At 37.4% G+C, this 12,999-nt stretch overlaps 1 protein-coding gene across 1 annotated transcript in view; it reads left to right on the top strand.

Moving 5' to 3' along the window:
- WWC2 (WW and C2 domain containing 2) overlaps positions 1-12,999 on the top strand; it is an 81,948-nt gene that overhangs the window by 1,287 nt on the left and 67,662 nt on the right. The window lies entirely within an intron of this gene.

Raw genomic sequence — 12,999 nt, 5'->3', positions numbered from 1 at the left:
TATTAGGAAGAAATTCTTTACAGAGAGGGTAATCAGGCATTGGAATGGGCTGCCCAGGGAAGTAGTGGATTCTCCATCCCTGGAAGTTTTTAAGATGAGACTGGATGTGGCACTTAGTGCCATGGTCTAGCAACTGCAGCGGTAGTGGATCAAGGGTTGGACTTGATGATCTCAGAGGTCCCTTCCAACCTGGCTGATTCTATGATTCTATACATACAAAGGTTGCTTCTAGCCTTGTTGAAGGCAAGGCTGCCTTTGACTTTGGTGTAGAAATTTCCTTTCTGTGAAGTTGTGTATCCTTCATAGGATCAGGCAGTTGCATCGCTCTGAAACTGCCTCTTCTCCAAGCTGGACAAACCCCAGTCCCTCAGTGTCTTCACAGGGCAGGTGCTTCAGCTCCCAACCATCCCGGTGGCTTTCCCCTGGGCTTGCTCCAGTTAGGTTTGGGGATGGTTTTTTTGCCTTAGAAGATCAGAACTGAGTGGAGTATTTGAGATAGAGTTTAATGAGTGTAGAGAAGGTAATCACTTTCCTTGATCTACTGGCCACATTCTTGCTGATAGAAGAGGCTGTTGGCCTTCTCTGCAGCCAGGGCACTGGATCACTGCCAGCTCACTGCCCGCCAGGACCCCAAAACTACTCCACAGCTGATCAGTCCCAGCCTGTATTATAGTAGAGGGCATTTGCATCCTGGATGCAGGACTTGGCATTTGTTTTGCTGAATCTCTGAAGGTTCCTGCTGGCCCATTCCTGTAGCCTAAGTCTTCTGAAGGCTGGTCATGTCCTTAATAGTGTTGGTTGGTTCCTCCAATATGGTGTCATATGCAAGTCTGATGAGAGTGCAGTCTGATGCCTTTTCCAAATCACTGAACAGATATTAAACAGGACTGGTCCCTCCAATAGTCCACATTTCATGATTTTCCAGGTAGAATACAACTTGTTGACTACTAGTCCAAAGGAAGGCAAGCGTGGTTTGCAGGTTACTGTTACAAAACTAGGGCAGATGATGAGAATTGGTACCATGTTTTTAGTCAAAAGTAGAGACTAGCTATGACTTCTTTTGTTCAACTCAAGATGGATCTCAAACTTGTTGCCCCTTATCTAGGTTAGTTTTCTATTGTTCCTAAAATTTAATATTATTTGCTAGAAATGGGATTAATATAAGTCTAAGAAATGTTAGCTTTGTGATACTCTTAAAAAAAAAAATCCTTTGTGACTAACAGAAGCAAGAAAAAAGAGAGAAACTCTAGTGATTCATTATAAAAATGTTCAATAACTAAATGGTTTTTAACTAAGAATACATTAAACGGACTTCAAAGATATTTGTGTTTATGAGTTTCAGTGTTCCACAATATTCTCTGTAGAAAGACAGTTTTAAGAATACTTTCTAACAAGATCCAGCTTGAACTATGTGTACAAGACCAAAGTATTTTTCTTCTTTTTCTTTTTTTCCCGGTGGGAATTATTTTCTTCATTTTCATCTTTGTATGTTAACTCTTAGGATTTGTGTATTATATGCTCCTCTCCTTGTCAAAGAATAATGCTGCTATAATAGTAGCTATCCTGAAAAGTATCACCTGCCTTGGTTGGTTGGTTGGTTTTGTTGTCTTTTTAATCCTTAATGTAAAGGTCAGTAGATCCTATATAGCCAGAGCCTTTTCTTTAAATTTACTTTAAGACAAGGTACTGTGTGTGACACAATTTCTATCTTTGGAATTCCAATTTCCAGTCTTAACAGCCTTGGGAAAGGAGGGAGTGGCAGATTTAATTAATCTTCCTGCATGTGCTAGGAGACAGGTGAATTTAGAAGAGCAACTTCAATAGGAAAACAATTGTATCTGGAATATCACATTTACTGTCACTGTGAATCTGTTCTTTGTAATTTTTGTCAAATCTGTTTTTGAAAGCAGTTATGATTTTGACCTCAACAAAATGCAGAGGCAGTGTGGTCCAGCTATGATTGTGTATTGTATAGAACTTTGTTTTGAGCCTGCCCTTCTGTACTTTCTGCATGTGCTTTCTTTTAGTATGAGAAACAGAGAATAAGTGCTGCCTGTTCCTCTCATGTACAGCATATTTCCACTCTGCAAGAGACTACTAAGATGAATGATATTAACCCGTTCAGTTACATTACATTCTATACTCTGATTGCCATTGCTTGCTCTTCTCTGCATCTTGGTTTGCGGTTTTTCTTTTAAGATGTTGTGGTGGTGCAGAAGTACAGGGCTATCAGAGCTGAATGGAGCATTAAACAGTAGTCACACAACAGCTTTAAAAAAAATTATATGGTGGTATTTTCTGTTTTGTGTTATATTTCTTTCCTCGTAACATGTAATTAAGCTGTTTGGCATTTTGGCTTCTGCTAAGGGTTGAGCTGATTCAAAGAGCCACCTACAAGGAGTTGAATGATTTCTGCAGTGGTGTTGGCAAAAATAGTTGTCTCTTGATCCAGTTAAATGTGATACAGTAGTACAAAATCTCCTCACAGATTTTTGTAAATAGGCTACTTCCTTTTTTAATTTTGAGTTTTAAGTGTTAGCTTAAGCAACTGAATTTGAAAATGTGCAGAATAACCTCATTCTGGTGTTCTCATCTTCTTTCCCCTTCTCTTTCACCTTGAAAGACAGGAGTGGTAAAACATTGCTTTTAGCTACTCATGAGAGCATTTTGTATATTGTTTTGATGTTAGTATGCTTATTTAAAGAAATGATAATTTACTCTGTGCTATTAGCCACCACAACTAGGGACTAGGTTTGAATATGTACTATGTTCTCTGAAGTAATTCTTTAACCTGAATTATTCTGATTTTTAAATCAGCAATACAAACTGCTAATAAACCTGAAGGGAGTACATTTTCATGTTTGGGAGAGGTAGGCAGCTTTATTCCAGCATTAGCTCATCTGGAAATTCCAGGTTTCCTTTGACAGTGTCTCAGAGAATTTCTCAGCGATCTTTGCAAATTACTGCTTTGGAAGTATTTGCTCTGAACAGCTTTGTGCCAAACATACTTGGTAAAGAGGGATGTGTGACAAGCAATTGTATGCTGGGGGTAGAGGAAAGGCTTATAAGGGTTCAGGGAAAGGGAACCAAAAAGGATAGCTGACCTGAAAGGCGTTTAGTCAATCTGACATGAGAGGCAGAAGGTGATTCTTCTTTTTTTTCTTTTTTTTTTTTTCTTCCAACAGAAGGCTAAGCTTCAATAAACTGAATATGTGCTGTATTCCTCTTAGGGACTACTAGAAAATTTGCTGCCTTCATTACAGATTCTGAGGTGGTTTTTTTCAGGCAGTTTCTGGGAGTGGGTATGTGGGAAGGAAGTCACGGCAAACTTAGATGTTTCCTGTTGGATAATTGTTGCATATTTCCCATTCCTCAAACCTTACAGCCACTGGGAATAAATTTGATCTAAAACTTGAAGTCAATTAATATTGTGAATAAAGAAATATAAAAACAGTAGAGATGGTGAAGAAACTCTTCGTTGATTTTGTTTAATATAATACTATTTTCTGAGTATCTTGAAATATACAAAGAAAGACAGTTTAATTAAAGCATCGCAAACTAGAGCTTTTCATATTAAATTAGTGGGAGGGGATTAAATGTGTAGGCCAGAACATATATCTGAAATCTTCTTATAATCATAATTTTATGCTACTGTAATTTTACAGTACCCTGACACTTGATGATCTTGCACTTTTAATTTCAATGTTAGATTTGTATGAAGCAAACATTTGCTACAACCTTTACTCTTTATTTCAGTTTTGTGCAATTTTACTAAAATATAATATAATAACTCAGTCTGTGACTTCCATATAATCTCAAGAATGTAAAGATTTTTCTAGAGTCTGTTTTCTATGAAAATTTCTGTGAAATTTTTTGAAGGATCTTTCTGAACCATTTGTATCAAGGGTTGGCAGACATTTTTATGGTCTCTTATTAATATTAAAATACAAATATATTATCCTTTTTCTTTTCAATATTATGCTGCTTGCAGTTTTATATAATCAGTGTTGAGTTTGTTCTTTTTCCATTTAAAAAAATGTTAGTACATTTTTAAGAGTTTCTTCTGTAGCATCTGGATACAGGGTTTACCAGTGGCCAGAGATGGACCAAGTGGTTGTGTACCATTTGAGCTCTGATTTAACTCAGTGTTTTTGCAACAGGAGCTGCATTGTACTGCAAAACACATAATGATTTAGTGAAATACGCATTAAAAATTGTTCCAAAACAAGTGGTTGGATGAGAAGCCGGAATCGAGACAAGAAGAACTTAGTGCTGTGAATAACAGAGTGGGGTGTTGTCCCCTGTTGGGTTCAGTTTGTAGGTCTGTTACCAAATTGCAGTGACCTTGGACTTAACTCAGGTTTGCTCTTCCCTTCTTCTGGAATGATTGGTATACTTGACTGAAGTGCTTCACAGTGATGAAGCTGAATGTTTGTGAGGTTATCTGAGATGTTCAGATGGATAGTACTTTGCAAAAGTGCTTGTCACAGACTTAAGTTTCCTGCTACTGAAATTGGTAACACTCCTGCTGACTTCAGTGGGAGCAGAGTTAGGCAAGGAGAGTCTTTAAATATCCTGTCTATAAATCCAAAGGTTCCTCGCATTGCAAGTAAGTGTTTGTTTGCAGGAGAAGTGGAATTCACAGTACAAAATTTTCAAAATCATTTTCTGTAGCTGATGAGGTGAGTAGTGGGGTGATTTGAACTAGTGCATGTATGAAATTACAGAGAGGAGGAAGGGGAAAGATTAGAGGTAGGGAGGATCTTTTGATGATGACATTGTGTGATTGTGGTCTGTTTTTGACTGTGTTCTTTCTTTGAAATACACTTCTCTTTCCCATATTTAATTATCACACTACAAAAATGTCCTATATTTAACCCTTTAGTAGTTAACTATCTGTCATGAAGCCTACTTTTGGTACTTTGTGACTGACAGCCAAGCTGACAAGTCATTCAGATTAACAGAATAAATGTTTTAATCCTTTCCTGTAAGTGTATCTGTTTGGATTTATTCTAATAAAGTACTCCGATCTATAGGTGTTTTCCTCCCATTGTTTGTTGTGTCATACTTCAGTTAAGTAGTAAGCTTTTGTAGGCAGATGTTGCTCCTGGTTTGCGTATGGAAATTCCTGCAGTGTGTGCCATTATTTGAATTTCAAAAACCAATGATTGACTGCATTTGTTGGGTTTTCATGGTGCTTTTTTTAGGGTTTGTGTGGGGTTTTTGTTGTTTGGCTTTCCTTTTTCCTTACCTTGTGTATTTCTAAGGGTCCATCTTCATATTGTAGAAGAATACTTGGATAATGAATGTATGAAATGAGAAGCAGAGTGATACAAGACAAGTAAAGGAAACATTTCCAAGTCAAGTTTGTAGACAGAAATTGTAGGATTGGAAACATTTAAAATTACTGGAAAAATAGCATAGTGTATATGGACTTAAAACTAATAGCCAAGTTTCTTGACAGTCTTCTCAATTGATGACAACATGGTGTCTTTCTATCAACAGTGTACAGTCATGTATATATATAAATAACCTTTAGCAACGCTGCACATAATAGCCTTTTCATAATGTCACTGCATTTGAGCTTTCCAGGGACAGGCTCAAAGGTCGTATCATTGGTTTATGGCTGTGGAATTATCCCTGTGCTAGGGTATGGTTATCAGACATTCCTCACATTCCAGGTGTCTAATATTATAGTGCTTACGTGCCAGTGCAGGACCAACTGCTGTGGCGAAGAAAAACGCGGGAGAAAACATTCACAGCATTACCGATTTCCACTTCTCTGTGCCCTCCTTTTCCCCTAACCTTTCAAAATGTCATCTTTGCATTGAACTGGGCAATGTTAAAGAGATAAATTAGTTACAAGTAGTGACTTGGTTGGGGGATTTTCCATTTTCCTACAAAAATATATAGCTAGAATGCTGAGTTGGAAAATAATGGTTCTCCTTTTCACTTACAGACTTGGTTTCTTTCAGTACCTTCAATTATGAAATAATGTAGCAAAATGTATAGCTGTGTTCAGTGTGGGCTTTTTTTTTCCCACTGATAGTGATTGTTAAGTGAAAAAGCCAAAACAGTTTATCATAATCAAAAGGCGAAGGAAACAAAAAACCATGCCAGCAGGCAGTTTGACCTGGTCCTGCAACCAGTGGGTGTGGGTCCCTTCCTTCCCAAAAGCGTTCTTCCCCTTCTGAGTCTCCGCTATTCAGTTCATGTGCCTTTTCAGAAGCACCTGTGAGGGGACAGAATGAGCTGACATTGAGCTAATGCCAGCTCAATGGGAGGAGGCAGTTATGCTCTGCTTCCTTGCTCTTAAAACATGTTTTTATGGCAGTCATTAACACACACGTAGCATCTTGTGGTGAGCTGGAGGGCAGCACACTCCCTCTGCACTCATCTCTCCCTATCTGCTACCTCCTGGACTGAAAGCTTAAGTTGTGTATTCTCTGTTTGCTTCTTTTTGAGTGTTTGTGTATGAGAAGGACATAAGCTGCCCATTCTGTGGAGAGGTTTTTTCTGTAGAGGAAATGGGCAAGATCTTTGAAGGACCTGAAGATTTCTATCCTTATATTCTCTGTATTGCAGAAAGCTTATAGAGTTTGGAGATATACCCAAATAATGTCCCACCATTCTGTGTTGCTTAAGTTAGCAAACTTATGTATGTCTCTTAGTATAATTCTCCATATGCACCTTTGTACGTTTTTCTTTACCAAGGAAACCTTGTAAAACCAAGAAATATATTTCTTTAGGTCCTGTTGTCTTTCATAAGTATTCAAGGGCTTAAAAGAATCACAGGATAGAGGTTGCAAGCTATTAAAAATGTATACCTGTATTTTTTTTTAGAAAACTAGAATCAGTGCCCACATATTTCAAGTTTACATTCTTTTATATGGATTTGACTGTTTTACCCATCTTTGTATTACCAGGAGCAAAATTATCTGAAATCTGGAAAACAAGCGAAGGCTCATTAAATGTATCCAGGAGATACTTGCCAATGGAGTTAATAAATCTTTGTCTCCTAGAAGTGTATAACTCCACTGTGACTTTAGTCTCTGCAATTAGATTTTGAGAATCCACTTGTGGTGCAAAAAGGTGGAGGTGCAGTACTGTCGACTGCTACGTGCCCACGCTAGGTAGGAGTGTGGCTGGGAACATTTGACTGTAAGCCTATACTGTGGTGTGCATGTGTGTGTAATACAAAACAAACACATTAGTGGTGCACGTGCTACTGGCTATAGGCCTACATTTAATGCTGTTACGAAGCATAATTTAATATTATTGAGAATTTTTCATAAGTAAAGAATGGGGTGAAGTTTAGTTTGAGCTATTAGTAATTCTGTATTGGCACAGAAAAGGTAATATGCATGTTTGCTGTCTTGTAAGCATAGGCATTTGTTAACATTTGGTTCCACACATCTTGGGAATAAGGTAAACGTGCACGACCTTACCATATTTGTTTATTTTACACCACTATTCTCATACAGGCACTGTGACCACGCTACTCCTTTTTTGATCTGTTCTACTGTGGTACTGATGTCCACTTAGTTACTCTTTCAGAATAATACCTGTAATAAAGTGGCAGTATATCTTAATAATACCGTTACTAAAAGAGAATGTACCTGAGCAATTCAAAGTTTGTACATAATGTCTTGTCCTGATATCTGAATGGGAGGCACCACTGTGTTAAAAACATGGTGTTTAGAAGAAGAAATCCTGTTGAGAGACTCATGAGTGCTTTTTGAAGAGAGAGGTTTTGTGTGGGATTTGCTAGTTTATAGAATTGAATGAACAAAGAATATGGCAAAAGGGTGTTTTGTGGGCAAATTCTGCCCCTTCCTACAGGTAAACAGCGCAGTTACCACTTTTTAAAGTTAGGAAAGTGATAGCAATATAATTAATACAAAGCAAATGCATTTTGTTACAGCATCAGCCACTGTAATTTGTAGAAGAGAAAATTTGTATTCCCTGTGCAGTGTAATTTTCATACTGTTAATGACCTCAGCCATAGGGAGCGGCAATGCCTTTCTTTAACTCTGACCTGCAAGGTGGTGCAACAGTTGGGACTCTTTCACTATTCTGTATGCACTCTGATACCTGCTAGAGTATTCATCCCACTTAAATTTAGTTACTCTTGCATAGGCTAAGGAGTGTTGCATTCAGAGTCCTGTAGTTACCAGGAAAAGAGGAAAATCTTCATATGCTGAATCTGCCTCTCTAGGGAACCTAAAGCAGTAATTCAGGTTAGATAACTAACTTTTGAAGTTAATGAGATTAATTGCACCCCTAAGTTTTATACAAGAAATTTGTGTTGGATGCTTGAAGTGAGTAAAATCCACGTTTGTAAAGATATTTGGGGTTGGATTAGAATACATAGTTATACACCCTCCAAAGTCATAATGCCTATAGCATTAGAAAGTTGGGTAAGAATTGAATTGATTTTGAAATCCAACTTGAGCACTAAATTCAGGAGATCTGAGGAAGAATTTAGAACATTTTTCTTCTGCTGTTTGTACATTCCTTTCTTGATGAGTTGATTTAAATTTTTACCTTTGCTTGTCTCAAGCTATGGACCAAAATTAAGAGTAAAATGCTTTCATCCTTTTGCAAAATAAGAAATTAACGGATCCTGATCATATGTTCCTATTCTATGTCATTGTGCTAACTGAAAGCACTCAGAGTAAACTTTTTGTGTTGCTGTTGTATTGTGTTATAGGTAAATCATCTGTACACCCTTCTGTAGAGGAGTATGTAGTTAAATGAGCCAGGTTCTATGAGCCAGTATGCATATAGTTCTGCCGTCGTTGGTTTCTTCTGTTATGTTTTAATAGATGCTCATTCCTGCACATCTGAATCGTAAGTTGTGTTTTGTCTTCTCAGTTCTAGATTGTGGAGAAGAGATATAGTTTTCAGAACAATTTCTGTCTAGAAAAGGTTCTAGAGAGTACTGCATTGTAAGAGAAAATAAATTATGTAATATACATCATTATATATGAAAATGAGTAGATGTGACATTTAATCCATGGAGCGTTTCATATAAGTGTCACACAAGGTCTTGCTACATGGAAAAGTACAGGAGTTCATTTTGGGTATTTGAAGAAAGTTTTGAAATGCATGTTGAAGTTGCTATAGGAGTTGTGCATTGACCCTAGTTATAATTGAATTCCAAACTTCAAGTGTTGACTGTAGGTGAAGTGCCACTCAGCAAAGGAGGTATTCTTGAAAGTAATTTTGAAAGAGATTAAGATGAACCTGTTCGTATTTCTCAGGTATTTGTGTACCTCTACCAACCTGTATTTTCTTCCTTTCTAATTGAGGAAAAATCATCTCAGGTTTGGGTGGGGTGAGATTTTTTTAGTATCTGTATCTCTTTCTCTCTCTTCCCCACCCCACCATTTTCTGAGATCTGCCTACTTTAACCTTCTCTCTTCCCCACACCCTCCACCACATGTTTTATAAGTCACAGTAAATCATTGATGCAATTGATGCACATTGTTCTATGTAAGCAAATCATATCAGTAGCTGAATTCACACAGTAATTCAGAGTATGGATAAAATCAGGCCTTGGTAGTAGGGTAAGGAGATAGGTGATGCTGGTATCAACTGAGTTTAGAAGAGGATGAAGACTAAAGTGTGGAGTTTTCTGTTGATAGAGTGCTAATCGTAATATGGTTTAACTTACAGTTCAGTGTTGCAATCGATTTAATCCTCAATGGATTTTGGAGAAAAAAGGTGCTCAGAGAAGGAATGCAGCAGAATGCAGCATTTCTCTTGCATTGAACAGTGTGTTCAAAATAGTTTGTGTATATACATAAATACATATGCATACACATTTTTAAGAACATGCACATTTATACTCTCAGATTACAGAAGTGGGAAATACCATAGGCTGTCTGTATCTTCACAGAATGATAGTAAGTTTTACTAATATATATAGTAAATTTCTTATTTTCTGTGGACCCTGACCTTAGAAATAAGTCTATCTTCTATGTATTTTTGGGATCTAGGGACCGCAAGATGTGGTCTACATCAAACAAGAAAGTTGTCCAAAAGGAACAGTGTTTCTGCACTGACAACCCATCAGTCTGTAGTTATGGTTCCATTTTACAGTATCACCAACCTCATTTTTTTTAGAGCATGGTGCTAACAATGCCATGGTTCAAGCTTTGATCCCCATATGGGCCATTCACTTAAGGGTTGGATTCGATGATCCTTGTGGGTCCCTTCCAACTCAGAATATTCTGTGATTCATTGTTAACCTTAGATGCATATACAGACTTAAAGTTACGGCTGTAGGTGCAGTAACAACTGTTAACAATAACACATATATCATCGTAGAAACTGCATTTTAAGAGCTTAGCTAACTCTGTATTTTGGAAACTTTAAAGAAAAAAGTGCATTTGATATGATATTACAGCTTTTTGATTTATAAACTGTATTTGTCTCCTGGGTTTCCCAGGGCATCTCTGAAGTGATTGGCAGTAACATAATTATACATTGTTTGTATAATGGAATTACAGAATACTTCCTGGTTTTCCTAAAAATAACCACTTCTAACACACACCTGCTTCTTTTTTGCTAAGGCTAAAAAGAAAAGTGCCCCTGGGTGAGCATACTTGAGCTTAATGATAAGCATTAAAAAACCTCAAGCCTTTTGTTAACTAATTGAACTTCATTGGATAGTAAATGTGGACTTTTAAGTTCTACTTTTTAGAGTATCAGCATTCTTTTAAGAACATGTAAATTGATGGCTACAAATGAAATGGTATTATGAACTACCTCAGAATATCAGCGCCCTAGAGATGCAGCACTTAATCCTCTATTATGGTGCAATAAACCTCATTTTTCTTGGGTCACGGTTAATGAATGTAATGGTAGTCCGTCTGTCATAGGTTATTATGTCACAGATAATGATCTTCACACAGACAAGATTCCTTCAGTCCTTGTTCCTAGATATTATTTCCTTTCCAATTACATCTCGTAACTCTCTGCTTTCAACTTTTGTCTTGCAAATTTTCTCTTGCTTCATATCATGTTAATCTCACCCATTTGCCATAAGTATTTTGAAAGTAAATACTATTTATATTGAGACAATTCTGAGGGCCTTAAGCAATCAGGTATCACCTTGTGCTGATTCTTGTTCAAATGTAGAAGTACACATCGGACTCAAAAATCTTGTGCCATTAAAAGACTCTGGAACGAAAAAGAGAGTTGTGGGAACGTTACACTCTTAAGTAATTGTGATCTTACTTTGTGCAAACTTTCTCATGTTTTAAAAATCTACTTGGGAGCACTTCTTCTGACATAGTTCAGGTCTTAAGGATGTGATATGCAAGCATGATCCAGCAGAGCAGAATTCATAGAGCAATTTATCCAGTACTACCTGTATTTTTGGACCTCTGTCTCCCTCTTCTTCTCATTTTGTTTAAAGTCTAGAGTCGGTCACTCAAGTACTTTTCCACAGTTTTTTAGAGTCGTTCTAATGTATGAAGTGTCTGGGATGAGAGAATGGCTGCTGTTCATTCCCACGGTATCTGATTTCAGAGAAGTGATAACACCTGGACAGAACATTTGCATGATCAGAGTCAACTGCAGTCTAACATACAGAATGTGCTATTATAGTAAGAAGTCAGTATTTGATTAAAAATAAAACTGATGTGGAGCACAGAAGAAAAGCCAGGATAGTACTGAGCTTATATCCTTCCTGTAGAGGTGATGTCTTGTGAGTGTTGTTAGCTGTGGTGTGTATCTTTGGTGAAAGCATTGAATGCTTATGCAGAGTTCTAAATTATTTTATTAGAGATCATCTGGCCATGTTTATATGAGTTTGTTATGATTTCTATGTTGCTATATGATATTTAAAATATTTTTTCCACTTGAACTAACTATATGAGTTAAGTTTTGAGTTAATATTATGATATTAAAGCTAATGATATTGAACTTTTATTTTTATCCAGTTTAAGATGTTTCATGAAAATCTACAGTTGTAATCAAATTTGAGACAGGACTTTCTTCACAGCAAGATGCACTCTTGTAGTTGGCACATCTTGTTCACATGACTAACCAGATTCACCAAAGAACTGTTACTTTTACATGATTGATGCTTCCTCTGAGCAGCAGTGGCCTGGGAACTCTCTGGCTTGGGTGGATACCCTGTTTTCAGTCTGCTGTATGCTGCCTGTCTGAAACTGTGACTGTGCTTACCCTGGCTTTAAAAGGCTTTTCCTACTTTCCTAAGAGCCATCTCTTTCTTTCTAGCTGTTACTATTTGCAACAAAACAGTAACCTTTGAAGTGATGCTGGTAATTACTAATAGGCAGCATTTGGGCATATCATTTGTGTTTGATATGGCAGTGCCAGGCAGCTGTTAACCTGCTGAGCTGCATAGCTTCTGCTGCCCTGAGGGAAGGAGGAGGGTCAGGAGCAGGGTGGCAGGTCAGAGCTGGGGTTTCTGGAGAGCTCCTTGGAGCAGCCTCACTCAGAGCTATGCCAGTGTCTGGATTTAAAAATGTATTTTTAATGTTAGTAGTGTTAGGGGTTAGAATAGATAGGCTTGGCTTACTACAGACTTGCTCTCTCCCTGGAAGTCACTGGGGAGTTGACAGCTTGCTTGTGCTGCTTATAATCCATATTTTTATGTCCAGATGTAATTCCACGTTGGTAATCTCACCTGTATTTTGTAATAGTTTTCTTTGTGTTTAGTGGTTTTGCACAGCAGTTTGTAAGTGGCAATAAATAGGCCAATTTGTCTCATACCTGCAAATTTGTTCAGAACCTCAAATTAAGCATTAGTAACCTTCATAGGATTATGTTGTAAACTCTGGAGAAATATCAGGAAGTGGATTCATGCTTGCAATTTAAAAACTATAAATTGGAAACAAAGTCACCGTTCAAAATGTTTTGAATCCTAAGAGCTTGGTTCTTTGTGATTTCTTCAGCCTTATTTTGGAGGAATACTGTCCTACTGAAAGAATTGGTAGATCAGATACCTTGATGATGATG

This window comes from Manacus vitellinus, unplaced genomic scaffold, assembly GCF_001715985.3.
Source record: "Manacus vitellinus isolate BGI_N305 unplaced genomic scaffold, ASM171598v3 scaffold_0_pilon, whole genome shotgun sequence".
Classification (NCBI taxonomy): Eukaryota; Metazoa; Chordata; class Aves; order Passeriformes; family Pipridae; genus Manacus; species Manacus vitellinus.
The sequence above is the reverse complement of the archived record's forward strand: the minus strand, read 5'-3'. Positions and strand labels throughout refer to the sequence as shown.